At 55.5% G+C, this 27943-nt stretch overlaps 1 protein-coding gene across 5 annotated transcripts in view; it reads left to right on the top strand.

Annotated features, from left to right (window-relative positions):
- Nucleotides 1–27943, top strand: part of CUX2 (cut like homeobox 2) — a 250152-nt gene that overhangs the window by 17812 nt on the left and 204397 nt on the right. The window contains exon 1 of one of the 5 annotated variants that reach the window (XM_070066199.2): nucleotides 10683–11234. The exons of 3 other annotated variants lie outside the window; for them this stretch is intronic. The gene's annotated coding sequence lies outside the window, so the exon portion shown is untranslated. Of the gene's footprint in view, nucleotides 1–10682; nucleotides 11235–18936; nucleotides 19054–27943 lie in introns of those variants that run through there. One more of the 5 variants, XM_089323125.1, reaches the window with a different exon arrangement.

Genomic DNA, 27943 nt, shown 5'->3' on the forward strand with positions numbered 1-27943 from the left:
GTGTGTGTGTAGGTCATAGTGTGCTTCTGGGAGCATGTTTGTGTGGTGTGTCTGTGTGCCTGTGTGTTGGCATCCACGTGAGGGTGTGTGTGTGTATGTGTTGTGGTGTAGCTGTGTGTTCGCTTCTGGGTGCTCCTGCTCTGGGGCACAGCTCCTTTCGGTGTCTCCTTGCCATGCAATTATTTTTGACCAGTTTGGTGTAGCATTTAATGATTTCCCCAAAGCTAAGCACGGCCCCCCGAGTATTGATCTTGCTGCAGTGGAGGAGACACGGGGTAATGCGGGGCCAGCTGGCTGCGCTGCTTCCCCAGAATTGGCTGCCGCACCTCCCCCAGCCCAGGCTTGACCCTGAGAGGGGACCCCCGCCTGGGCTGTGGCTTGGTGCAGGGGTGTACAGACTGGCTGCATGCTTGCCAGATGGGGGCGGCGGCCAGGGCACTGCCATTTTCAGTGCCTCAGTTTCCTTGTCGGGGAAATGTGGTTGGCAATCACAGTCACATGGTAGGACCTCAGCATGGGGGGGAAGGTGCTCCCTGCAGGGGGCCCAGGCCCTTCACTTTGGATGCTCTCCAGTCCTTTCGCCTGGGCTGTGGGAGCGATCAGTGTGGGTGGCAGCATGGAAGGAAGTGACCCAAAACTCTGCTATCCAGAGGCTGCCTGCCAGCCCTGGCCAAAGCAGCATGCTGTCCCACAGGGGCCCAGAGACACACGGCATTGCCCCAGCAGAGACAGGACTCAGGCCCAAGTTCCCGGTTTCAGCCAGTCTTCAACCTGCTTCCGTAGACTCCAGCCTTAGCTCTGTCACTTCCTCCACCCTGACATCCCAGACATCTTCCCCACCCCACAGAGCTGCCATCCTCATGCCTCCCAGCTTTTCACTTTCTGTTCCCAGTGTACAGAACACTGTTCCCTTTGTTTTGCTTAGCCCTTTCTTCCCTGACCCTGTGCTAGTTTGGGCACCTTCTTCTGCCTCCCACTTAGACTCCCCTGGCCTGGGTGCTTTCCGTGCCACCAGATGATTCCCCACTTCCTCGTTGGTCGTCTTCACCCGGTGGTGAGCTCATTCCGTTACTCCACAGCTGCAGTGCTGGGTGGTGGCTGGTGAGGCCCCAGGGCTGGTGGCCTGATTGGAGTCATGTTTTGGAAATTCAGAGGCTTGGTTTTCTCTCCGGCAGGAGAGTTGGTGCCCCTGGGCCTGCGGCTAGGGCTAGGAAAGGGGGCATCGGCTTCCCACCCTTCCTCCACACCACACTGAGTTCGGTTCTCCCTATGTAGCCCCTGAGGCAGCCCCTGTAATCCTGGGAGTGGGCAGCCTCACTCCAGGGATCAGCTGTGTCCTGTTTGTAACTGGTATCAAGGGTATTCTGACTTTTCTAGCCTCAGTGTAGCCGCTCCAGAAAATGGACAGAATCGGCGTGACCATTCAGGCCTGAGATGCGCTTGAAGGTTTCTTTAAAAGTTTGTTTACTATTAATATAACAAACACTTAGCAAGAGTAGCTTGTGCTAGGCCTGCATCCCAGTGCTGCCTAAATACCACCATTTAAGTAACTTACCCCCCCCCCCCCACAATAGCTCTTCTCATTTTCAGAGGAGGAAGGGGAGGCACACGGAGGCTAAAGGACTTGCCTGGTGTCACACAGTGCGACACAGTCTGTGCTTGTAGCCTCTCCTGCCTCTTGCTTCTGCTGCTGCTACTCAAAGCCCTCCCTTCGCTCCCAAGAAGCCCCTGTGCACGGGTTTGCCTCGCAGAGGTCTTAGGTGATGTGGGTGGCTTGCAGGGATGGTGCATCCTGGCAGTAGTGGGGCTGGGGCTGGGTTCTTGGGAGTGGCCCGATGCTGGGAAAGCAACTGCGATGTCAGGGTCCCAGGTGCCAAGGCCAGAGCCGGTAGCCACAGTGGGAGTGGAGCAGGCTTGTGTCCTGTCCTTCCTGTCCTAAGGTGGCTGGATCCTGGGCCCCTTGGGCCAGCAGCCGGGGAGCCTCTCTGAGCCAGCCCAGTCCCTCGGCACATGTCCTCTGCAGCTTCCTCAGCACGGGGCTTGGTCCCGCAGCCCATGGCCTACTTTATGAAACTCATCTGCAGAACAAAGATGATTCTCTGAGCAGAGCATCTCGGCGTCTCGTGGCGGGGAAGGCCTGCTGAGTCCTTCTGCCTCCCCGGAGCAGGGAGGAGAGAAACACAGGCCCAGCTCCTGCTTTCTGCTTGGCTACGAAGGTGTGGTGTGCTGTGGCAGGCAGCCCCCCCCAGCCCCCGCCCCAGGCTCGCAGGCCAGTCTGGCTGCCTCAGTCGCCCTATCCGTGTACATTTCCGGCACCTGGCCCATTTGGCCTCCTTAACAGGCTGGGGATGGCCCAGTGCCAGCAGGTGCCAAGGCTCAGGCCAGAACATCATGTCGTGCTGGGGGAGGTCTTGCCAAGCTGCCCAAGTGACAGACAGTCCAGCCATTTCACCAGGAGTCTGGGTCTGAGCCGGGCACTGCCCCACACCGGCCCTGGGCCCTGGGCAGGCTGCTCAGCTGCCTGGGTCTGTGTTGTCTTCCACAGTAGGGGCGTGCGGGGTGCTCCTGTGCTGGCTGTGTAGTTTGCACACCCAGGCCCTTCCTGCCACCCCAGACAGCAGGCCCATAGGAGGGAGGCTGATGGGCTCTCACAGGGTCCCGGCCGTCAGATCCATCCACTTTCTCCAGCAGAGGGGCTCTGAGGCACGAGGGATGGTGGTGATGAGGATGGTGTGCAGGCATTCACGGGGCCTTCAAAGAGTGCATGGGAAATGCCGAGAAAACATGCATGCACCAGTCTGCACCAAAATGCACTTATCTTTTAATTCCATCTTCCACCAACTTGTTAGTCCCCTGGCATCGCCCGACTTCATGGCGGGAAGCGACTGTGTGTACTGATTCCTGAATCAGCATTGGGGCGGGCCAAGCCAACGCGCTGACCTGCCCTCGCTGATGGCCAGGCTTCAGCTGGGGACGTTCCGAGTGGGGGACCACGACAGTGCGCGTGTCTGGTGGAGGAGCCCAGCTGCCTGCGGGCCGCTCCCGGCCTCCTCAGCATGGCAGTGCGTGTCCCCAGAGAACCGGCGGCACTGCAGGTGCTTTCCTGCCCTACCCTTGGAAGCCGCAGGCGTAGCAAAGGTTGACACAGGGTCAAAGGGAAGGCTGTCCACCGTGCCACTCACTCAATGGGAGGAGCATCGAGGTCACATTGCAGGAAGAGCCTGCGCAGTGAGAGGTGTGGCGGCGGCCATCTTTGCCGATGGCCCTTTGCTGCAGGAAGGGTGGCAGGAGGCTGTGGGGGGAGTGACAGTGACAGGGAGTGGCCGTGGCGGAGGTGGCTGCGTCGGGGGGAGTGAGTGTGACAGGCAGAAGCTGAGCAGGGCTCTCTGGCTTTGAGTCCGCCCTGAAGGGCGTGGGCCTGACAGTGACAGTGACAGTACCCAAGATGCATCATCTGTCCTTGCTTTCCAAGTTGGACTCCCTTGAGGGCCTTGGAGTGACCAGACTGGTTCTGCCACAGGGACCCAGGCCTCAGCCGGGCCTGGCCCGTGCCCTCTTCATCCCAGCCCTGCCTTCCTCTTGCCCCAGCCTCTGCCATCTCTCTCCCTTCCCAGGGGCCCAGGCTCCCTACTCCCGCCAGCAGCCTCCCCTTCTTCCAGAAAGAGCGACTCTCCCCTCCCCAGCCTGGAAGCATTCCAGCTACCATACTTTTCTTCAAATAAAAGCAGCTAATTAACATTATTCTTTAATTATTGCCTTTATCAACAAGGGGTCTGATTTGTACCAGCAGGATAGTCGCTTTCCCTGAAACTACCCAAGTGAATGCTTCAGTTCCTGGTGCTTTTGAAATGAATTTGATGTCAGCTGCCCGGAGTCACTTAATGGGGACGCCTGGGTAATGACTGAGCGCGCTGGCTCCGTTAGCAGCCCTGGAAGCATGTAATTTGGCCCCTCAGGCAACAGCACTTTTGAAATCTCTGGATAGTTTTGAACTCTCTGTTCTTAATTAAATATGCAATTTTTCACGGTAACCAGGTTAATTCTTTTGTGTTGTGTTGTAATACTGTTAGGAATTTTCATAGTTCTTATTAAACATTATTCAGGCATTGTGAATTCCATAATTAAAAAAAATGAAAAGAACAAAGCTTGATTCACTCCTTTCTTTTCCCTGGCTAATTTATCAAATGAATTTTGCAAATTTTTCTCTCCGTCCCCAGACAGTGTGGCAAGTGTTTTAAAGGGGAAGGATTTAATTGCCCTGTAGGGATTGGCTGGTTATGAAGGATTTGCCTGTTTGATTAGTAAACCCAGTTGGGAACGGCCTAATGCGCCGTGATCTTAAAAAGTGTCTGATTGTGCCCTCTCCAAGGAGGCCTCTCTGTTCGCTCCGGAGAGCGTCCGCTTCACACAAGTGTGATTAGTAGGTAGTGAGGAAGGCGAAGACGAGGATCTGACTCCGCTTCCAGCTGGCGGTCCGCGGAGATCTGTACCCCCGATTCCCTGGCCGGGGAGGAAGTGGGGAGATGAGAAAGACAGACACAGGAGTGTCAGTCAGAGGCAAGAAAGACGCGGAGAGACAGAGGCATGTGGAGACTGCAGGACGCGGAGAGGCACAGGCATGCAGGGACAGAGCCAGGCGGAGAGACACAGCCATGCAGGGACAGAGCCAGGCGGAGAGGCACAGGTGAGCTCAGAAGCAGAGGTGCAGTTCTCGAAGCTCAGGAACGGGCGGCCGCTGCTGCCTCCGTGTGGATCCTGGCCCCGGCCACGCTGCTGCTCGTAAGCCCAGGGCGTCCTACTTCGCAGGGTTCTGTGGCGGGGAGAGGGGAGGAGGGACACATCTCATTTCTGGAATCGGGCCTGGTCTCTGAAAGATGTGCTGCTGTCCCCCTCCCCTGAGCATGCTGGATGATGGGCTAAAGGGAACTTGCCTACCATACGTCCTTGAGAAGGTTGCAGCCTCCAGGTCGAGGGGCCTGGGCACTTGCAGTGAGAGGAGTGGGGCACTGCCAAATGGTAGACCTTTTGCTTTCCACTGGAGCCTCAGCTATGCCTCATTTTTCCCCATCTGCCAAATGGGGCAGGTGTTTTCCAGCCTTTTTCTTGACTATCTTGGGCTGCCCCAGTCTTAGCTTCCTGTATCCCAGGGGAGGGAGGCAGGACCAGGTCATGCAGGGTCTTTGGAGCTGTGGTGAGGAGCTAGGATAAAGCTCGCTAGACACTGGGGGAAGAGAAGGTGACTTGGAGACTTGGAGATAGGGTGTATGGCGGAGGCGGGGAGTGGCTCAGGCCCGGCTGGGGTCGAGCAAGAAGAGGCCTGTGTGCCAGAGGGTGGGCTGCCAGTTGGCCCGCTGCTTTCCCACCTGGCCCTGCCAGGCTTAGCATCTGCTTAGCCCTGAGCTGCAGGGCACTGCCCACCCTGGAGTCCTTCCCAGGCTCCGTGCCGGGGCCTCCTTGGGAAGCTGGGCAAGGAGCAGGCAGTGACTTACCTTAGGTCACATGGCAGTGCCCCTGCTCCATTCTGAGTCTTGGACCCTGAGCTCTGCCTTGAGTGATGTTTACAAAACACTAAGTCAGGTCACCACACTCTTCCCTCCATTTAAAACGCCTGATGCTGCCCCGTTGCCCGTGGACCGAAGTCGACACTGTGCCTTGGCCCGTGAGACCTGCGCAGCCACCCCTTCCCCTCTTCACCTCCACCTTCTCGTCTTTCCTCTCCTTCCTTTCTGCCAAGTCCTCCAGCCAGGCCTAGACACTTCCCCAGCCCCCAGGTGTCCATCCTTCCTCACACACGTGTTCCCCTGCCTGGAAGTGTCCGTTCCTCTCTCCACCTGGCAAACTCTGTCGTCCTCCACAGCTTAGCCAAGAGGCTGTCCTGAGCATCCTGGAAGATTAGGGCTCCCAAGTATCCCCTCCCGATTGTGCCTTTCTGGAGACCCAGGAGGGCAGCGTTTGTGTCTGCCTGGCTGGCTTGTCACACCACGGGCTTTGGCACACGTGAGCTGCTCGGTGAGCATCGGCTGATGAGCCCTCACTTCTGCTCCCAGGGTTTCGGGGAGCAGGAATCTTGCTCCTGAACTTGCTGGACCACAGCAGGAATCAGGGTTTGGTTTGAAGATGCTGAGGAGCAAGCTCCATGTCCCCCAGTCCTGGCCTCGCCCAGCCTGCTGGCTGATGGACTAAGAGGATGTGCCCCCCTAATGTACTTGACACTGTCCTTCTGGGAGGTTCTGTTGGGGCTGACACCTCCATGGAGTGAGGACAAGACGGACTCACTCTCCAAGGGCCATGGAAAGAGTTGGGCTGCTGTGGCTGCCCCGAGAAGCGGAAGGAAGGGAGACTCCCCCCGTCCTGTTCTCCCTATTAGGTGAAGAGCCTGCATGGTCAGGTGCCAGGAATAGGATCAAAGGAAGTGACACAATTATCTCCCCTCCGGAAGGTCTGTGAGGCCTTTAGGAAGGACGCCTTGGGACATCAGGACCTTGGCCTGCACTGCAGCCCCCTTCCCTGGGGCCGGCCACGGGAGCTTTCCCAGCTCTGGCAGCAGCCGTGAGGATGCCAGTTTCTGACTGAGGTTCTGCTTGGCAGCCTGCAGGGCCAAAGCATCCTCAGGCACGCACACGCACACGCACACGCACACCGAGGAGGGAGATGCGTCCCCAGGATCCCTGCACACAACCACTCGCAGCTCTCTGTGCCCACTCTTCTCTATTTTTATTCCGGTTTGAGTTGGTAGGGGATGAAGCGGAGCCAAGGAGAGCTCTCTGGGATTTGGGGTGGGGAGACACAGGCCGCAGAGGGATTTGGGAGGAATCTCAACACTGCCAGGAGAGGAGGGATTTGGGAAATTGATGTTGTCTTATGAAGGTCCTGTCACTGTGCTCTGGGAGGGCTCTGAAAACAGAGTGGAGGGAGAGCAAGTGCCAGGAGGGAGCCCTGCTGCCTTGTGATGCGTTCTGTGTCTTCTCTTCCTGCTCGGCCCCATCAGGGCGGCCCATGCTGCCTGCCCGTCTTTCTGCCTCACGTCCGGGTTAGCCCCTTCCACGTCATTTCACTGTCTTTAGGACAAGCGTTCACTGGGGATGTTGGCATCCATATTAGAGTGCTTGGGTTCGAGTCTCAGCTCTATTCCCGACTCCAGATTCCTGCTAATGCACCTAGGAGGTAGCAGGGAAGGGCCCAGGCCCCGGGTTCCAGGCCCCCGCGTGGGAGACCCAAAGGGGGTTCTGGCTCCTGAGTTCAGCCTGGCCCAGCCTGGGCTATTGGGGCCTCTTGGGGAGTGGACCAGTGGGTGGAAGGTCTCTCTCTCCCTCTCTCCCTCCCTCCCTCTCTCCCTCTCTCCCTCTCTCCTTCTCTCCCTCTCTCCCTCTCTCCCTTTCTCCCTCTCTCCCTCTCTGTTTCTATCTCTGTCTCTCTGCCTTTCAAATAGAAAGTGAAAATAAATAAATGTAGAAATGTGGAACAAGTGTTTTGCCTGCCTCATATTCCGTAGAGTGAATGGATCTCTCTACTCAGCCTGGCCCCTTCCCTGCATCTCTGGGTTTTTTGCTTGTTGGTTGCTTTAAATTCTGTTCTGGTAGAAATGCTGTGCTTCTGGTTTAGTGTGCTAGGCCTTGTTCTCAGCAGGAAGGGCTCTGTGGCCAAGAACCTGGAGGGAGAGTCAGGCACACCTGGGTCTGATTCTGCCCCTGTAAGTGAGACTTGAGCAGGTGGGCCTGTGCTGTGCCTCAGTTTGCTTGCCTGTGAAATGGGTACCCTCGAAGTGCTGTGTGGTTGGAGGAGTGACTTTTCCTGCGATGTCTGACTCAGGAGTCGCACACATCGTAGGCACCCAGTAAGCACTGGTGCCTCCTGGGCAGCCCAGGGCGTCTGCTGTTCTTAGTTGCTGTTCTTCCCCGGGGTGGGGGGGCCTGTGCCTCTTGTGTCGCAGGAATTCCTCAAACCAGGAATGTGTGCGGATGGCGTCCTCAGGAGTGAGGGCTTCCTTCCTGTGCTGATGTGTGTGTTTCTGCTGGGGACTCTTCTGTAGAGATGCTGGTGTGTGCACACGTGTTCACCTACACGCACACGCACACTCAGCCGAACCAAAGGGAGCACGCAGGGCCGTCCTCGTGAGGTGCACGAGCGTCTGCCTTGATTAAATATTTATCTAGGGCTTGCAGTCGAGCATGGCACTTCGCAGTAGACAAAACGATGCCGTGTAGAAAACGCCTGAAGAGCAAGGGGCCAGCTCAGCACGGAAGCAGCGGGCGCTGGGGACGTGAGTGGAAGGGCTTGGGTGAGGGGTGCGGTCATGGCATCCGTCAGTCACCCACCCAGGAAGTGTTTCTCCAGCTCCCGCTTGATTCCAGGCCCCAGGCCAGGGGCTGGGGTATGCCCTGGTGATCAAAACGGACGTGCTCTCTCTCCTAATGTGCCATGGGTCTCCATGGTGTTTAGAAGTAAAGTCCCTTAAGAGACTGACATTAATCAAATAATCACACACGTTTGGAATTGCAAATCCTGCAGAAGAAGTGATTCAGAAATGATGAGATTGTATAACAGGGACCAGACCGAGTCTGGACGTCAGGGAAGGCCTCCCCGGGTTGCCGAGGAAAGAGGGGTGTGGCATTCAGTCAGAGGACGGAAACGGCCTGTGCGAAGGTCCTAGAGGGGAGGACACATCGCTGGTTCCCGGAAGTGACCGTCGCCCGTGTGTGGGAGGACACATCGCTGGTTCCCGGAAGTGACCATCAGCCCGTGTGTGGGAGGACACAGCGCTGGTTCCCGAAGTGACCGTCGGCCCGTGTGTCTGGAGCACGAGGGGAGGCACACAGAGGTGGGGTGTGGCTAGGGAGGCCAGCATAGGTGGCTCAAGCTGCTGCTGTTGCTACCATGAGCAGAGGGGAACCAGGGCTGTTGGTTTGGGGGGTGGTTGAGGAGGAGAATGAAGGTGTTTGTGGGCCCAGGGCCCAGAGTGGGAGAAGTGTCCAGGCAAAGAGGCTCAGCTTCTTCTGCCACCATCTTCTGGCCAGAGACTGCATGCCTGGTTTCTCCCAGCAGCCAGGCCATTTAGCAGTCTTGTTTACCTAGGGGCTTGTGAAAAAGAGAAAGAGCCAAAAAAGAAAAAAAAAAATACGAACGCATATCCAACATTGCTCCAGGCGTGAAGCCTGAGGGAACAAGCATTTTCTCCTCCCGTGTGTGCACGTGTGCACGTGTGAAATGCTGCACCCACACCCACACCCAGGCCCCGCCAACACAGCAGGCTCTGGGACCTTGCAGGGCTGTCAGAAGGGGAGCACCGTGACCCTAGCAAAAGTTGGCACGGTGGGACCGTGCTCGGCAGAATGGTGAGCTCATGGTCCTGCTTCGTGGCCTGCGCTGGGGATGGGAGGGTCTCAGGCAGGCTGGAGTCTGGAGCGGTGCGGCTCCTGGCTGGGAGGTTGGAGGCTGGGAGTCCCGGGGATTTGGCGGCCGCCCCTGCACAGCGATCCTCTGTGCCTCACACATTCTTATTAGCATCGTAATCGCTCCAAAATACTGATTCATTATCGCACTCCAAGCTGCAGACTGAAGCAATGGGGTTTAATGGTTCCATATGAGCCACTCTGGGTTGTTGAGTAAATATTGCTCATTCTGAAAAATTGGGTAAATGTGTGTTTACGCTGTCGACAAGCGAGGCACCAGCCAAGTAGGTAGTTGATGTCTGGGTCCGTGCCAGGAGAGGTGCTGGGGGACGGGCGGACGCGCGCTAAGCAGTGTCCAGTCCATGCATGGATGGCCCCGAAAGACCCTTGGGCACGTGGAGGTTGGGATTAGGGAAGTGACATCACCCCAGAGCTGGAGTCGAACGAGCGTCATGTGTCTTGTGCACATGGTGGTGGCTGGGGTGGCCCTTCCCACTGTATGTAGACCAGTGACTGGACTCTGGGCTTCAGGTGGCAGTGTGGCAGTGGTAAGTGTGCATGGGAGAGGGCCTCTCTTCTGCCACTTACCAACTGTGTGATCCTGGCTAAGTCATTTGGGCTTCTGCCACATCAGTTTTCTCCTCTGTAAAATGGGCATGACACAAGCACTTCCTTGTGGGGTTTTATGGCATTGAGGAGGTATCTGGCATCCTGCACAGGAAATGTTAGTTAGGACTGTGGTTCTAGCCAAGGGTGCAGACAGGCTTGCATTGGGAATGCCTGTCTCAGGAGCTGCTTGACTTTGGCGACCGGATGGGAGCTGAGTTGTCCTCAGAACCGTCACGGGCATACAGCAGTTTTCAGAGAGCTGCCAGGGGTGGGATCCCTCAAGATAGCCATGCACCCTGAGTTAGGGCTCTTGATTTCAGCCATAATTGCCTTGCTCTGGAAGTGGAGGTGAGGCATAGGATTTGGAACTTTCTAGAACAGGTTTCCAGCCCAATGCCTGGGTCTGCTCCCGGCTGTGCCTCGTGTTTGCTGTGTACCTCTGGGCAAGTAAAGCCGCCTCTGAGCCCCAGTCGGGTCCTTCTCGTGGACAGGGTTTGGATGGCCCTGGGCACTGGGCACACCGCCTGGCACTCAGCGGGCATGCAGTGTCGTCACCCACATCATTGCCCTTGATTGGAGACCTACGAGTTGCGGAGCGGAGGCTGCCTCCCTGTTGCAGGTGTAGTCTGTGGTCAGTAATTCTGTTACCAGAAGTACCTGGGCCTGATCCTGCTGCTGCTGTGTCTGTTGATGCTTGCACTTGGTAGACCAGCTCCCCTTACTTTTTTTTTTTTTTTTTTACTTTTTGAGAGAAATCTAGGTAGGATCATACCCTGTGTATTCTGTATGACCTGGATGGATCCTGGTGCGGAAGTCAGCCAGGTGGTAAACATTTTTGGCTGTGTAGGCTACAGGCTCTACCACAGTATTGCGCAAAGCAGCCATAAATGTACACAAGCCAATGGGTGAGGCTAGACTTGTCCCACGGCGGGAGGGACTTGTCCTGAAGGTCATGGTTTGCTTACCCCTGTGCTAGAGAAATTTTGTATTTGCTCTTTGCTTCATTTTTTTCCCCAGCTCTTCTCATCCCCAGCTGAGAATGATTTTTTCTCATGTTAGTTTCTAGTCTGACAGTAGTGGTTCTCAAAGTGTGGTCCCTGGACCAGCAGTTCAGCTCCCTGTGGACATTCATCAGGTGTGTACCAGGTCAGGAATCCTGGGGCTGGGGTGCCGCGGTCTCTCGCTTAACAACCGCTGGAGTGATTCTGGTGCACACTCGGGTCCAGGAGCTCCCAGGTAAGTGCGGAGCCATGGTGACAGAGCCTCGGGGAGGGTTACTTTCTTGGTTTTCCAATCTGGAGGCGAGACCCAGACGGATCAAGCCTGTCTTCTTTTAGTGTTCGGGCACGGCAGTGTGTGACCACACTTGGGGAGGGAGGAAGCCTCCTGACTACCAGGATGGGCTCCCTGTGGAAGGCACGGGCTCCCTGTGGAGGGCACGGGCTCCCTGTGGAGGGCACGGGCTCCCTGTGGAGGGCACTGGCTCCCCGTGGAGGGCACTGGCTCCCTCGTCCTCAGCAGCTTGGTTTGCTGGAGCTGGCCCTTCCATTCTGGCCCAGGGCATTTCTGTTCCTTTCTCATGGCACTGAGCTGCTTAGTTACAGGGATGCTGGCGCACTTGGTCCAGGCTCCTGGGAGTGTTGTAGTGGGAGCTTCTGATTCCATTGTCTCCCATATTACTGGACACAGAAGTCCTCTCGACTGAATGAGAAATTGAGTTTCTCCTTTAGAATTCTTCTGTGTGATGTCAGGCCACCCCCTTATCTCCGCGACATGATACTTGTCACTTGCCCTGAGGTCAGGACCCACTTTGTCACTTGCAGAGACAGAGCTGAACATCGCCTGGGGGTGGGGGGGTGTCTCTCCACCTTTCCTTTGCCCACAGCTTGAGTCTAGTTCAGCCATTTGTTGACCACCCACCCACTAGGGGAGGGCTGATGGGAGAAAGGTGTTTGTGGGGAGCAACTCGGACTAGACTGTTACTGGAATTAAGACTTATTTTATGCATCTGCTCTCCCACAATATGGCGCTGGGAGAGGAGGAAACAGCTTCTACACAGCTGCCTCCAGTTCAACCAATAAACTGTAGGACCTGCTCCTGATTGGAGGAGAGCAGCGTACTCGGCGTGTGGGTAGCAGAGTTGAGATTGGTGGAAGAGGACTATAAAGGAGGAGAGAGACAACATGCACCAGGAACATCTATCTGAAGGAACACCTGTGCAGCCCCCGAGAGAGCCGGCCGGCGGTGTGCCGCTCCCCCACGGAAGTGGGGAAAGTGGCAGGGGGAACCGCCCTTCCACGGAGGTGGAAGGGACGGTAGCCAACCCGGGAAGAACCAGCAGCAAACCCGGGAAGGGCCGAGCAGACAAAAGAACAGCGCAGGGTCCTGTGTAGTTCCTCCACGAAGAGGGGGAGCGACAGGTGTTAGTTGGTTTTGCCTTACTATAGCAAAATACTTGAGGCTGGGTACTTAATGAAGAAAAGAGGCTTGTTTGGCTTGGAATTCTGGAGGCTAAAGTTCCGACAGCAGAGAACGGGCTCTGGTGAGGGCCCCCGTCTGCATGCCATTGTAGCAGACGGCATCATAGTGTCAGTGCACGCAGGAAGGAGGGATCAAGGGGAGCCACAGAGGCAGGAGGGCCAGTAAGCACCTTCTATTAGGCTTCTCCTCTTTTTTCTTTTGTAAAGATTTATTCATTTATTTGAAAGAGTTACAGAGAGAGAGGGAGAGACAGAGAGATCTTCTATCTGCTCATTCACTCCCCAGATGGCTGCAATGGTCAGAGCTGGGCCAGGCTGAAGCCAGGAGCCAGGAGCTTCATCTGGGTCTCCCATGTGGGTGGCAGGGGCCCAAACACTTGGGCCATTGTCCACTGCTTTTCCTAGGTGCATTAGCAGGGAGCTGGATCAGAAGTGAAGCAGCCACCAACTTTTGTCCATCTGGGATGCAGATGGCAGCTTTACTGGCTGTGCCACAGTGCTGGCCCCTGACCCCACCTCTTACAGCTACCCCCACCCCTTAACACAGCCACACCGAGGCCAAGCTTCCAACTTGGACCTTCGGGGAATGCACTAGACCATCCCTAAAGCAGAGCAGAAAGGTCCGCTCTGTACCAGACACTTGTCTGCATTCAAAGATGCGACCCTGTGTCCAGTATTCCTGGGCACCGTTCTGTAGCCCAGCAACTAAGTCCTGTGCCACTTTGGGGGAATTTGACTGCCTTAAGGGTTTTCTCTGGGAGTCAGAATGAGGTTAAGGTATAGAGCACTGGCTTTGAAATTCACTGGCTGGAATCAGTTTCAGCTCCCAGCTCTGCCTCTTACAAACTGGGTGATCTTGGGTGAGCCCCATAGCTCTCTAAGCATTGGCTTTTCCCACTGTGAGGCAGGGTGGTGGGGCTGCTGTAACGAGCCAGTGGGATCCTTCAGCAAGGTGTTTGGCGTGGCGCCCAGTACGTGGTGAGTGCTCAGTGCGTGTTCCTGTTTGCGACCAGAATGGCCCTGTGCATCTGCCTCTGACGATCCTGTTCTTGGAGAAGTCAGGCTGGAGAGGTAGGCAGGCCCTGGGGTACTCATGGAATGGCAAAAACAGGCCGTTGTATAGCAGGTGCACTTGGGTGTCAGCACTGTAACACCCCATTCCTGTACTGTCTTCTTTATGCTTCCTATGCCTCTGCTCAGTCATGTGATCAGCCAGGGAGACACAGGAGCTGATGGTCATGGTACTCCATCCCCTGGCTACAGTTAGTCCCAGGAGAAGTCACATGACTCAAGTTGATCCAATCAGAGAATTCTCTGGGATTTTTTAGTTGCAACAAAGAGGGGAAATCTTTTTCTCTGTAGCAGAGGTACTGGAAGGAAGGAAGCTCATAGCTGCCCACAGCCAGGGTTACAGACAGCTTCAAGGGGGTCAAGGCAGGCCCAGCATGCAGAGAAGGGCCAAGAGAGACAGAGCTCTGGTTTGAATCATCCTGAGGCTGCCTCCTCCTCTGTGTCTATAGCTTGATCATTGGAGCTCACCTGGTTTCTTGTTTGTTCGATTGGTTAAGTTTCTATAACCTGCAATCAAAATGCCACCCACAACGTCACCCCACGGAAAGTTCTGGAAACTGTTGGTCACTCCATTCTAGCCGTCCACATTTCCACAGAGGTGAACCAGACGCAGGTCACATCTGCCACCGACCGCTGTTAACCTGCTCGGTGGTGGTGCAGGATGTGCCTTTTTGTTTGAAGAACCTGATGTTGCGCATGAGGGGTCAGGGGGAGGCCACATAGCATGTTAGGACACAGCCCTGGGGCAGAACTCCACTGGCCTGGGCACTGTGGGAAGCCTCTGTCACGGGACCCTTTAGGCCAGGACTCAGCCGTGACTGGACAAAGAGAGTCCTGTGTGTAGCTTCTGCCAAGTGGATGTGCTTGTCCTTGGGTGTCATGTTCTCCTCAGAGACGCCATGGGTACCCCTAAGGGGTCGCCAGCCCCTCCCTGTCGCATGCCAGCTTTGCAGGTCTGGTTGGCTGAAGTGGACCCTGCCCGCTTTGCAGGAGTGGTCTGCAGCCCCGGGCAAGGCCACCGCAGCTCCCTGAGCTCGTCTCACCTGCTGCCCTTCAGCCCAGCCCTTCCCTCGGGTGGTGGTCTCAGAGATCCTCGTGGAGAGGGCCAGTCTGTGCACTGTTTACCCAAATGCCACCTTTCCTAATTTTGCCAGAGATGCGCTCCCCTCCCCGTGTCCCTCCCTTCCCTACTTCCTTTTCTTTTTTTCTTGGTTTCACACTGGGTTTGGCTTTCTTGAACCAAAATAACTGTCACAGTGCGCAGGGAAAAGCGCTTCCTGTGGATGAATGACATCTGTATGAAAAGCCAGCAAGCCGGCGATTTCTGTCCTTTGAAGACACTTGTCAGCGAGAGCCGTGGCGAAGTGTCAGGCGTCACCGGGGTGACTGTAGAGGCGCCTGCCATACTGAGCCTTTTTCCAAAAAGCCTTCAGCCCAAACTTTGGGCTCTCCAGGGAGGCAGCAGCAGCTTCCAGTTTCCACAGGGATGAAAGGCGATGCCGGTTAGGGCAGCTGGTGCTTGCGACTGTGTTCCCAGCAGGGCCCTGCAGCAGCTCTGCTCCGCGTGCTCCCTTCCTGTGAGTGGTGCACCTACTTCGGGGTCTGGCAGTTCCAGGCAGCCCCCTGGGATGAGACGGGGTGCTGGCCATGCCCCCACAGCTCTCCTGTGGGAGGAGAGGGGGAAACATCTCATGATAAAGAAATGTGGCTTTGGAACCGACATGGTCTGAGTTCAGACCCCAGCTCTGCCATCCTCTCTGAGCCAGAGTTCTGTCACCTGTGCGAGCCTCGGTTTGCCCATCTGCAGAACAGGCTTATGGTGTTCAGTGGATTCAGTACAGGCAGAGCGTTCCCTTAGCTTGGCGCCTGTCCTGCACCTGCTCACCTCTCCAGAGTCACCTGGCTGGCCCTCCCTCGCTTGCGTCCAGGCAGCTTCCACAGGCCAGCTTTATTTCTCCCCTCGATGGTGTTCCTCATGCCCACAGTGGCCTTCCATGCTTGGTCTGTCCAACGGACTCCTATTCATATGTCAACACCCAGCTCAGGCATCACACTTCTGTAAGCCTTCCTGGATGGCATCCCTTCTGGTCAGACGTGGCCCATAGATAACTCCTGGCTTTGCATGCACACATGTGTTTCTTCACAGAAACTTACTCCCCCACAGTTCTGGAGGCTGGAAGTAAGATCAAGGTGTGACAGGGTTAGTTCTGTTTCAGGCTTCCATTGCTGGCATGTAGCTGGCTGCCTCCTCTCCCTCTGTGTGTGTCTGGGTCTCGATGTCCTACTGTTCTTAAGGGCATCAGGCTGGATTAGAGCCCACCAAAGTACTCTCACTTTTACCTTCAATACCTCTTTAAAGGCCCCGCCTCTAGACACAGTCAGGGTTAGGGTTTCGGTATACGAATGGGAGACAAGGTCAGGACACAGCACAGCCTATATGTGTCCCCATCTCTAGGTGGGCTTCCGTCCCTTCAGGACCCGAGTGTGGGCTTTGATAGCCTCTAGGTCCAGCTTCATGATGGACGTGACCACTCCTGGTGCCATGCAGGGGGAAGGGAAGGGTCACTGCAGGGGGTCACCTGCCTTGGGGGGGCACCCAGACCTAGAGCTTGCCTGCTGTCCCCCAGCTGAAGCTTAGATCTAATGGTCTTGCACCTGTGCCTGCAAGTCCCTGATCTGCCACAGTGACTGTGGAAGAGTTGGGAGTGGAACGGGCTGTGTGCATGGCTTCGGCCTGCATAGAATCAGCTGTTCTAGTTGGGGTCTGCAGGCCATCTCTGAGTGCCACAGCACCCGGGGGTCGTCAGAGCAGTTTCAGGTCCACAGTATTGTCAGCTCCCCTGACCCGAGTAGTGTGTTTGTTACATGCCATAACCTGCAGTGATTAATCATCGTTACACAAAGTCCACAGGTTAAAATTTGGAGTCATCCTTGGCAGCTGCCCAGTCTGTCAAGTTTGGAGAGATGTGTAAAGACATGTGTCGGCTGTCACTGTATCCTGTCAGAGTAGCGGCAGTGCCCGAGAAGTCCTCTGCATCCCACTGTTTACCCTCCACCCACAATTCCTGTCCCCAGAGTTTTGTTTTTCCCAGATCATCAGACAGGTAGACTCACGCACTGGGTAGCCTTTTCAGATTGGACTCTTTTCTGTTAGTAACACCCCCTTTTCGTGGCTTGATAGTTCCTTTCCTTTTAACACTGTCTGGAAGAGACACAGTCTATCCAGTCACCTACTGCAGGGTTTCTTGGCCACTTCCAAGTTCAGGCAATTCGTGTAAGGCTGCTGAAAACAACTATGTGCAGGTTCTTGTGTGGACCGTTTTCAACAAGGAGTGCAGTTGCTGAATCCTGTGGTGAGTAGATGTTTGCTGTTGTGAGAGGCAGCCAAGCTGTCTTCCACAGTGCCTCCCACCGCAATGAACGAGGCTTCCTGTTGTTCCACAGCCTTGCCAGCATTTGGCGTTGTCAGTGCTGTGGGGTTGGCCAGCCTGATCAGTAGATAAGTGGTGACGTCTCCCTGTTGTTTCAGTTTGCGTTTCCCTGACGGCATCTGACATGGAGCACTCTCCCGTGTATTTAGTCACCACATTTAGGTCTTCTTGGATGAGAAGTTCATGACGGTCCTTGGTCTGTTTCTCAGTCGGGTTGTTCGGTTTCTTATTGTTGAGCGTGCAGAGTTCTTTATATATTCTGGATAAAAGTCCTTTATTAGATGTGTCTTGTTCACGCGTTTCCTCCGGCCTGTGCCTTGTCTTCTCACTGTCACTGAACTCAGGCTCTGATATGGAATGCGGGCATCCCAGGCAGCGTCGTCAGCACTGCACTGTGTGTAATGTTGACGAAGTGGAATCGTGCACCCCATGCTCGAAGGCATCAGAGGGCCCCGTCTTTCCTTCTGTCGTCCACTCTCCCGCTGGAGAGCGCTACAGTGACCGAGTCTGTTGGCTGCCTCTGCACTCTGGCTTGTCCACCTCACTATCTGGTTCTGCACCTTCCGGCTGTGTGACTTTGGCTCAGTGGCTTCACCTCTCCCTGCCTGTTTCATCCTCTGTGTGTTGACAGTCTCTGCCTCCGTTGTGTGGAGGAGAATTGAGTGAATTCCTGTACACGAGGCGCCCAGGACGGGGTCTGGTGCAGGCCAGTGCACTCTGACTGCCATTGCAGAATTCGGTGGCTGCAGAGTCTCCCACGATGGTGAGCCTCATGTCCGTAATCCTTTGCTGCAAGGTGGCAAATGGCTTTCCAATCATGCTTGAAGATTTTGCCATAAATAGACACAGCAAGTCATGATAATAGTAAAGGGTGCTGTGGTGCTTAACGGGAAGTGGCTCTCCGACTCATGAGGTGTTTCAGCCCGATAGTCATGCCCTGGTGCTACTTATAGGTGGAAGCTGGATCCAGTTATGGTGTCTGGGCGGTCGGCACATGAGCGGTCCTTAGGTCATCAGGGGCGTGCCCTGGGAGGGAGTTCTCACAGAGGGTTGCTGACGAAAACCACGTCAGCTCAGCCGTCGGCCATCCGCTCCTGTCCTGCTCTGGGACCCGTCCTCTGCTGGGCTGCCCCATCTGCTGCCCTGGTCGGACGCCAGACCAGAGGGGCTGCCTGGCTGTGGGCTGTGAACCTCCAAAGCCACGAGCTGAAGTAAACCTTCTTGTTTTGTCACTTTCCTGGTGACAGAAAGCCGCCAATGCAGATGCGCAGTCCTGGGTGAACTGCAGAGAGCAGTGTGTAACCCTAGTCTGCGTGCATCCCCTGCGACCCTGGGGTCTGCTCGCTGCTGCTCTGAACTAAACTCTGTCTGCACGTGCTGTGTTTTATCTCGCAGTCCTGAGCCCCACAGCACCAAGAATGCCAGGAGCTGAGTCTTTTCGCACACACTCTTCCACAAACCTGGCCTCTCGTTCCAGTCACCTGGCGGGGTGGGGGTGGGGGTGGGGGGGACGTGGTTGTCAAAGCGCAGAATCCTGGCCCCGCCCAGGTATCTTGAAACTCAGGAGACTGAATTTTTAACCAGGGCTTCAGGTGATTCAGAGCCCAACCTTGAAGACGAATTCCCAAGAAAAGGAAAACGCTAGTGTTGCCCCCTCACCCCCAACTTCCCCGCCGGGCTCCCGACGCCCTGTGTGGGAGTTGGGGCCAGGAAAACTTACTGCTCTTCTCCGTCAGTGTTCTGCCATGGGGACCCTGCACCTGAGACTTTGAGCTTGGTCAGGGGGCTGCCAGGCCCCCACCCTGCCCGGCCCTCGACTCCACTCAGTGCCTGCCCAGCCTTACAGGAATCAGCTGCTGAACTTTGGCAGGGGGAGGGGGAGGGTGGGCACCAGAGCCAGCTGCATTGATTTCTGGCTGCAGATCTTGGCAGGCCTGTCATGAGGAAGGCAGACAGCAGGTCAACGGCAGACGGCGGCTCCGCGGCAGTGGGGAGCCCACATCCTTTCAAGGTGCCAGCACAGCATCCCATGGGCCCAGGCCCGAGGCTTCCTGGGACTCACTGTGCAGCCAGGTAAGCTGGGTCTGTGCTTGTGGTTCATTCGTTCAGTCCCCTGGGCCTTCGCTGGCCCAGGCAGGGCTGAGGACAGTGTGGACAGAGGCGATGTCTTCCAGCCCCCAGTGCCCCACACCCTACCCCGGAGCAGCTGCCCTTCCTGCCATGGGAGGGCAGATCTGATCTCTGTTTTACCCAGCCGCTGCTGGGCTAGAGCCGCCGGGCCACAGGCAGCCGCGAAATAACAGCTCAGACAGGATCAATGGGACCAGGCCAGAGGCCTTCGGCGGATGGTTTTGCTCTGAGCCGAGGTCGGAGGGCTTCAGACTTAGAAATGCGTTATTACGTAAGACGAGACTCCTGGTGGGCTGTGAGGCCTTGCTGGACGGCAAGGTTGGGTCCTTCTCTGGCTTCCTCGGTGCCCTCTAAGCCAGAGCCAGAGTCTGGGTGGCCTGGGTGCCTTCTGACAGCGACCTGGGATCCTTGGGGTGTGCGGGCCACATCTGGGTGGCAAGAGGGAGCTGTCCACCAGCCTTGAATTTCTGTTTGCTGCCTGCGGCTTGTGCTGGGCACTGATGCTTTTCTGCTGGAAAACTCTGAACAAAATGTGTGTAGCGCTTTGTCTCTTTAAGTACGAGTTGTGGGCCAAACATCCGTCTAGCAAGGGGCTGCATAAGGCCCTGTGAAATCATTTGGTCTGGTCTGTGAAGTCACATAAACATATAGCAGGCTAATTTTGAGGTTGATAATTTTGTTTGCCCCTCAGAATAATGTTATAAATAGCCAAAAGGAGCTTGACGGGGAAACTGAGGGAATTGGTTTGTGACTAAACCACAGAACTTAGAGGCCTCATTCTTTGTCCTCACTGGAGCCAGCCTGGTCTCACAGAGGCCCCCTGAGGTTTGACTCTGCTTGGTAAACGAACAAGATCGTGTCCAGTGGACTGAGTGAGAAACTGGCCAGTAAGGCAGCATAAATCGAGGGCTCATGGTGTGTCAGGGACTGCTGAGTTCCTGGAAGTCTGGAAGTTGGTATTATTATCTTCCCATTTTCAAATTGAGGCTCAAAGCTGTAAATTCACTTTCCCAGGATCTCACAGGTTGTAAGTGGCAGAGCTGGGATTTGAACCCAGAACTCCACACATATTGTTAGGCACTTTCTGGGACTCCCTCTGGAGCCCTGGGCACTGGAGAGGCATGCCAGAGCCATTCTTTGTACAGAGGGTAGGTACTTTGGCTGGAGTTTGCCATTGCGGGGGGGGGGGTGCTGATTCACCTAACTTTACCCATAACCCCTCTTAGGAGTGTAAAACCTCTGGCATTGTCATAGCAGTAGTAGTGCCAGTGGGGTCCATATGCTTAGCACTTCAGTATTTCTCCTCTGTTTCACACCTAGAGATGGCCTGGAGAGCTTAAAATATGGGCCTTGAGGCTGGTGCTGCGGCGTAGTAGGCTAAGCCTCCTCCTGTAGTGCTGGCCTCCCATGTGGGTGAGGGTTTGAGTCCCGGCTGCTCCACTTCCAATCCAGCTCTCTGCTATGGCCTGGGAAAGCAGTGGAAGATGGCCCAAGTGCTTGGGCCTCTGCACCTGCATGGGAGACCTGGAAGAAGCTCCTGGCTCGGATCTGCCCAGCTCTTGCCGTTGCAGGCCATTTGGAGAGTGAACCAGCGGATGAAGGCCTCTCACTCTAACTCTAACTCTAACTCTAACTCTAACTCTAACTCTAACTCTAACTCTAACTCTAACTCTCTAACTCTGCCTTTTAAATAAACAAATAAATCTTTAAAAAAAAAAATACAGGCCGCTTCATCATCCCATTTGACAGATGAGAAAATCCGGCCCATGAGAGGCTGATCTCTTGGCTGAGCCGAGGCTGACCTCTCCCCGCACAGCTCGCAGAGCTTTGGTTCTCCCGGCAGCAGCTCGACGAGCCCCTGTGGCCTCTGTACCCTTCTGGCGTCCCCCGTGGTGGCTCACCCTCATTCAGTCTGGTCAGCAGAGGGTGGGGCTGCCTCCTGGGGTCCCGGCTCCTTCCAACCCTGAGACGCCCGCATTTTCCCTGCCTGAATCTTTTCTAATCGGGTCAGCTGCTGAATGCGGCCCCAACATGAGAATGCCAAGTGCAGCCTCTGCGGCCTCTGGGTCTCCGGCTTGCTTAGCACCATGCAGCTTCGGTGTGGGTGTGCGTGTGTCCTTAAACAAGACAAAACCCTGTATTTACTCTGCTCTTGTTTTTATAAGATATGACTCTTAACAAGGCTTTAATTCAAGGTCAAAGAGTCTGGAAGTTGGCGAGAAATCCCGTGGCCCCAGTGGGCCCTGCCAGACCGAGCCGCAGCCAATGGATGGCTCTTCTCATCCCCTGCTTTCAACAGTCCCCTTGCAACAGAGCTATTCCTTGCATGAGGAGGGAAAATATTTGAACTGACCGTATTGCCTGTTCCTAACTGTTTACAAAATGCAGCCATGCCCTCCTTGGTTTTATTTATTCTTTGCTTTTTTTGTAGTTCAAGGGAAATAATTTATTAACTTAGGAATTAGAGATATCGTTTCCCCAGCCCCTCAGATCCCTGGGGCTGGAGCCAGGCTGTCTGCCCCGCAGGGGGAGTTGAGGGAGACCTTTCCGTCAAAGGCACAGGCCGGGCAGAGCCCAGGCGGCCATGGGTAATGTATTCACAGTCATGACACATACCCCGCGTGTCTCGAACCCCAGCCTCTGGGGACTCACAGGGCCATGCCATCGACCTGAACCCCTGGACTGCTGCCCTGGTCTAAATCCATCAGGCCCACGGGCCCCGGTCTCGGACCACTGAATAATTTACGGTCCCCCGGAGCAGCGAGGAGCGGGTCACTGGAGTTCATGGGTTAATAACAGGTTTGGTTTTCGATGTCAGCAGCTCTCTTGATAACGTATGAAAGAATCCTATTCTGTTGATTAGATTTTGAAATGGATCAATTTTTAATCAGCCAAACACCTGACTCACTCAATAAGAGTTGCATTGTAGAGACAGGATGGAGGCTGGCTTTATTTACAAGAGTGTTTGTTTTTTGGGGGCCATACGCAAATTCCCACCCAGGTCCCTCCTCCTGGAAGAAATTGACCGGATTATCTCCCCCCACCTCAAATAGCAGCGTTTGATTCACCTTCCGATTAGTTGGGAAATCCATGGGTCTGTTTAAGAGATAAGAACAGCAGCTAAAGGTTTGATTTAGTCATCCGTGGTTATTGATGGGGAAAGCATTTATTTGCCAATGAAGAAATTTTGCTTAATGTAACAGCAGGGAGGAAGCGAGGAGACAAAGGGAGTCAGGGCAGTACCTGGGGGTGGCCAAGGCACTTCTGCCCTGAGGGTGGCTGCGCTTTGCAGCCCTGGTCCCTGAAGTGGTCAGAACAATGTTATGGCCGTTGGCGAGTGAGTCTGATGAATTTGTAGAAAGTTAATGACAGTGGGTGCTGTGTGTGTCACTTCTGTTTTACTTATTCACTCAACAAGCAGTTGAGTCTGCCTTGTGTGCTGGGCTATGCTGGGCGTCAGGGATGAATCTGCTCCTGGGAGAGAGAAGGGGTCCTGTCCTCATCCAGCTTCTGTTCTGGGTGGGGGGGGGCAGGTGGTAAAGAAAGGGCATCACAGAGCTTCTGAGTGTTAGGATACGAGAGGAGGCTGGGAGTTCCTCACAAGAGTGTCCCCTTTGACCCATGATCCAGCGAGGAGAGAGGGACAGGCTGGAGGGGCGGCCAGGGTGAGGCCTGGAAGCCAGTGTGCTGGAGGAGCCCGGTAAGGCCGGGGTGGGGGAACAGATGGCGGAGGAGGCTGGGAAGGCAGACGGTAGGTCAGCGAAGGAGCCTGGGTGTGACTGACGGTGCTGTCAGGAGCCCTGCAAAGCTCTGGAGCAGGTGAGTGGCTGGTTTGAGTTTTCACCAGAAGAGGTTGCTCACAGGAGAGTGGGCTGGAGTGCTGGGAAACCACCGAGGGGTCCAGTGACGGGCCTGGGCCAGGGGCAGCTTGGAGAGGGCGAAGGGGGTGGATTCCGCGGTTCTGCTCCATGGCCAGGCAGCCGAGGAGCAGGAGCAGTAGGTGGGGCCCCAGGCCAGCCCTGTGAGGGAGCAGAGACAGTCTGGCAGAACGTGCATGCCTGTGGGCTTAACCTCAGACAGCCTGCAGCCGGAGCAGGCGGCCCTGAGGTGGGACACTGGGCTGTGAAGTCAGCTTCAAATCTCAGCACTGCCTCTGACAAGCTGGGGGCCTCAGACAATAGTCTTCTGCATGGATGAGCAGGTTAGAATAATTTTTGGTATAGATCTTTTCAGAAAGGGTCATCAGAGACTGCCAACAGCCTTGGGTGGGTGGGAGATTCCTGGCTCCTTCACACTGCATTTGTACACAGGCATGTGTTGTCTAGTCGATAGTGTCCACGCCAATTTTGACGTGCTGTGGTGTTTGGAGCAAAGACGGGGTGCCTCTCTCCCCCTCTCCCATTTTATAGAAAAGGCTCAGAGAGAGGAAGTCACTTGCCTGAAGTCACACAGCAGTACCTGCCAAGGCTTCTGTCCCTTCTCAGGCCCTGACCCCTGTGTCTCTTCTCAGCTCAGCCCCTCTTCCTCGCTGCTGTCGGCCAAGGTCGTGGACTTGCCGCTCCTTGGACGAGCTTGGTTTTCTCCAGCTTGAGTAGCGATTTCTCATTCCCTGGTGCTCTGCTCCAAGAACCATCGATTGGGCCGCTTTGTTTATTAGCTTAATCTCTGCACATCCCTCTGCTATGCTGTTCTCTCACCTGCTTGGTCGAGGGGCAGAAAGGCCTGGGCACACACCTGTGTGTGTCTGTGTAGGTTTGTGTGGGTGATGGTCTGAGTGTGGCTTTGGGATCGGGTAGAGGACAGCTCACTCTGCAGCTCTCCCTGGGGACACACAGACTCTCCCAGGTCTCTGCTCCAGGGCACTGCTGTGGAGAGCTCTCAGTGGAAAGAGCCATCGCATCTCGTGTCCACGTCCTGGGTTCCTGTCCTGGCCCGTGTATTTGCTTGTCCTGTGACCTTGAGCAAGTCATTTCTATTCTTCGGGCCTCAGTTTCTTATCTGGAGAATGGGAGTGATCAATTTTAGGCTTGTTCTCGACCAGGCCGAGCATCCTCCCGTCTCAAGGCCTTGGCCCTTGCAGGTCCCTCTACCCACGTGTTGGCCTCCCTGCTCCTTTACTTTGGCGCTTACGCAGGGAGGCTGTCCCTCGCCACTCTAACTAAAATTCAGTGACTAACAGGGACACACACAGACCTCTTCCCCACTTTCTGTTTTCTTCCTTAACATTTAACATGACTGAACTTAGCTTACGTTGCCTGTTGATCTTACCTGGGGATTTTTTCCATTGGAATTCAGTCAGTTCCAGGAGGGCAGGGACTGGTGTGTATTTCGTTTACTGACACCTGGAACAGCACCTACGGCAGAGGACACACCAGCAGCCCTGGCTGGAAGACTGACACCTGGAACAGAACCTACAGCAGAGGACGCACCAGCAGCCCTGGCTGGAAGACTGACACCTGGAACAGCACCTACAGCAGACACGCCCAGCAGCCCTGGCTGGACAACTGACACCTGGAACAGCACCTACGGCAGAGGACACACCAGCAGCCCTGGCTGGACGACTGACACCTGGAACAGAACCTACAGCAGAGGACACACCAGCAGCCCTGGCTGGACGACTGACACCTGGAACAGCACCTATAGCAGACGCACCAGCAGCCCTGGCTGGAAGACTGACACCTGGAACAGCACCTATGGCAGACGCACCAGCAGCCCTGGCTGGAAGACTGACACCTTGAACAGCACCTACGGCAGAGGACGCACCCAGCAGCCCTGGCTGGACGACCGTTTGCTCACCTGTAACGTGGAGATGCTGCTGACGATTCCCTAGGGCCCTGAGGATTCAGTGATGGGGGTGGGGATGCCCAGTTCCTGTGCAGCTCCCGATACAGTAATTCCCGAATACACAAGAGCTTTTGTGGCTGTAGAACAAAATGAATGATAAAGGCCCTCCCCAGGTGTGGGAGTGTTCCTTGAAAATGGCGGTAGTGTGTGGGACCCAGCCCAGCCCTCGACCACCCCATCACTGCTGCTGCCAGGGAGGGACCGCTGATCCTTGCTGGCCTCGCGCTGTCATCTCCCTTGTGTGTTGAGCCAGTGTTGATGAACGCACCTTAGGACTGGAGCTTTCTCGAGGGGATGTCTCAAATTCTTCCAAAGTTCCCTTGATTGTTTTCAGTCATAAAGTTTTATGGATTTAATTGTTTGAAAAGCAGAGTGATGGGACTGGCGTTGAGACGCAGTGGGTTAAGCCACTGCCTACAATGCTGGCATCCCATACAAGTGCCGGTTCAAGTCCCATATTCAATCCAGCTCCCTGCTAATATGCCTGGGAAAGCAGCAGAAGATGGCCCAAGTGCTTGGGCTCCTGCCACCCATGCCGGAGATCTGGATGAGAGGCAGAGTAACCGGTGAGCAGGGAGAGGTCTTCTGTCACTGATTCACTTCCCCAGATGGAACAGCTGGGGCTGGGCTGGCTGAAGGCAGGAGCCTGGAGTTCTGTCAGAGTCCCCAGGGTAGGTGCAGGGACCCAAGCACTTAAGCCATCACCCGCTGCCTCCCAGGTGCATTAGCAGGGAGTTGGATTAAACATGGAAGTGGGGCTCAATCCCAGACACTCTGACGTGCAGTACACATGTCCTAAGTGGTGGGTTGACCCTCTGAGCCACCATGCCAGCCCTGTGTTTTGTTTTTAAAAGGAGCATAGAAAGTTTTTGTTTTTAGGGAGCAAAAGATCAATTGCTGTTTCCTGTCCCGGGGAAACATGCCAGCACGTTGGTGTGTGAATCAGAACCACTGGCAGGCGGTGTGCACAGTGCAGTTTCTAACGCGGTAAGTGCAGCCTCCCTGCCTGGGGAGTTGCTCATTGTCCTAGGCCTGGTTCCCGAGCCTCACTGCTCCAGTGGGAGAGAAAGCACACCCACGACTGGTATTTGCAGGTGCTGGACACTGAGTCAGCCCCCGAGCCCATGGCTCTTGTTGACCTGGGGGAAGGAGGTTCTGGGTGTTCAGGACAGTTGGGAGTGCTGGTAGAGCATGAGGTGTAGAAATACCCCAGATCCCTCCCTCCTGAGTGGAATGATTCTGTGGTCTGCTTTGTTCTTCCTTTAGGTGGTGGAAGTTATATTTGCTTTTGGCTTTCTTCTTCCCTCCTCTCCTCTTCCCTCCTCCCCTTTCCTTCCTCCCTCGCTCCCTTCCTTCCTTCTTTTAAAGATTTATTTTACAGGCAATTACAGAGATTGAGAGAGAGAGAGAGAGAGGCCGGCGCCGCAGCTCACCAGACTAATCCTCTGTCTGCGGCACCGGCACCCCGGGTTCTAGTCCTGGTTGGGGCACCGGATTCTGTCCCAGTTGCTCCGCTTCCAGTCCAGCTCTCTGCTGTGGCCCGGGAAGGCAGTGGAGGGTGGCCCAGGTGCTTGGGCCCTGCACCCCATGGGAGACCAGGAGGAGGCACCTGGCTCCTGGCTTTGGATTGGCTCAGCGCACCGGTCATAGCGGCCATTTGTGGGGTGAACCAAAGGAAGGAAGACCTTTCTTTCTGTCTCTCTCTCTCTCTAACTCTGCCTGTCCCAAAAAAAAAAGAGAGGTCTTCTATCCACTGGTTCACTCCCCAAATGGCCGCAACGGCTGGGGCTGGGCCAGACTGAAGCCAGGAGCCAGGAGCTTCTTCCAGGTCTCCCACGTGGGTGCAGGGGCCCACACACTTAGGACATCTTCTGCCTCTTTCCCAGGCCGTAACAGGGAGCTGCTACAAAAGGGCAGGAATGTCCCCAGGAAGGTGGGGGATGTCTGTGTGGGACAGCAGGCAGCGTGGTCACATCGGGGTCTCTGCTCATACGGCAGGCAGAGCAGTTCAGGCTTCTTCATTGATCCAAGCTGAAGGAAGGTGGAAGATCACCCGGACTGTGCACCCAGCCCCAGATCCTGGATCCGAGGCGCTCCGGAGTAGTTCTGTAGGGCGTTCAGAAAGCTGCTGATTTCTGACGCCTGGGATTAGGCGTGCTCAACCAGTGAAGTCTGCAAACAAACAGCTCTGAGAGCTGAAACACTTCCAGCAGCAAGCCGTGCAGGTGAGGGATGCGAACTGGGCTTTGTAAGGTGAGGCTAAAGGATTAGAGCTAAGCCAAGTCGTTAGACTGATGGCCTGAAGTGGTTTGCATTCTTTCTGGATTCAAAACCAGACCTGAATGAATTCTGCATCTCTTGAACACCTACAGAGTGCCAGGTGCTGTGCCGGGCACCTAGGGGTTAGGGAGTGGGGTGGAAGAGGTAAGTGAGACCATGCTTCCTGAAGAACCCGAGAGAACCAACTCAGCAGTGGTCCTAGTTGGACAGGAGAAGCAGGAGGCTAGGGAGGGTGAAGCCAGCATTTGGGAGCAGAGAGGGACAGTGGTGAGGTCAGCTAGGGACCTGGGAGAGAGGACCGGGTGTTGGAGGCAGATCTGGAAACCTGGAAGATGGACGATGAGAGTTGGAGGAGGCAGGTGCTCCTGAGCAGAGCACAGTGCGGGTGAAGGCCTGGGGGAGAGGGAAGCCAGGCCTGCCTTGGAAGCGCGGGGAAGCCAGCTTGGCTTGGGGGTGGAAGGTGACCTGGAAGTTAGCCTGGAATCATGCAGGAGCCTGACCCTAGTGAAGAGGGTCGCTGCATAGCTCGGTGGCCAGGGGGAGCTATGGAAGGCATCTGAGGAGGGGAGTGTGAAGAACTGTGTTTAAGAGATTCTGTCCCACGGCTTCTTGGCCTCCACACTGTCTTTGACGCTCAGGGCCGTCCCGTGGTGGGGTGCGGCCCGTGCATTATAGGATTTTGAGCAGCTTCCCTGGCCTCTGCCTGTTG

This window comes from Oryctolagus cuniculus, chromosome 21 (genome assembly GCF_051225735.1).
Source record: "Oryctolagus cuniculus isolate XC-2025 breed Fujian yellow rabbit chromosome 21, ASM5122573v1, whole genome shotgun sequence".
In the NCBI taxonomy this organism is placed as follows: Eukaryota; Metazoa; Chordata; class Mammalia; order Lagomorpha; family Leporidae; genus Oryctolagus; species Oryctolagus cuniculus.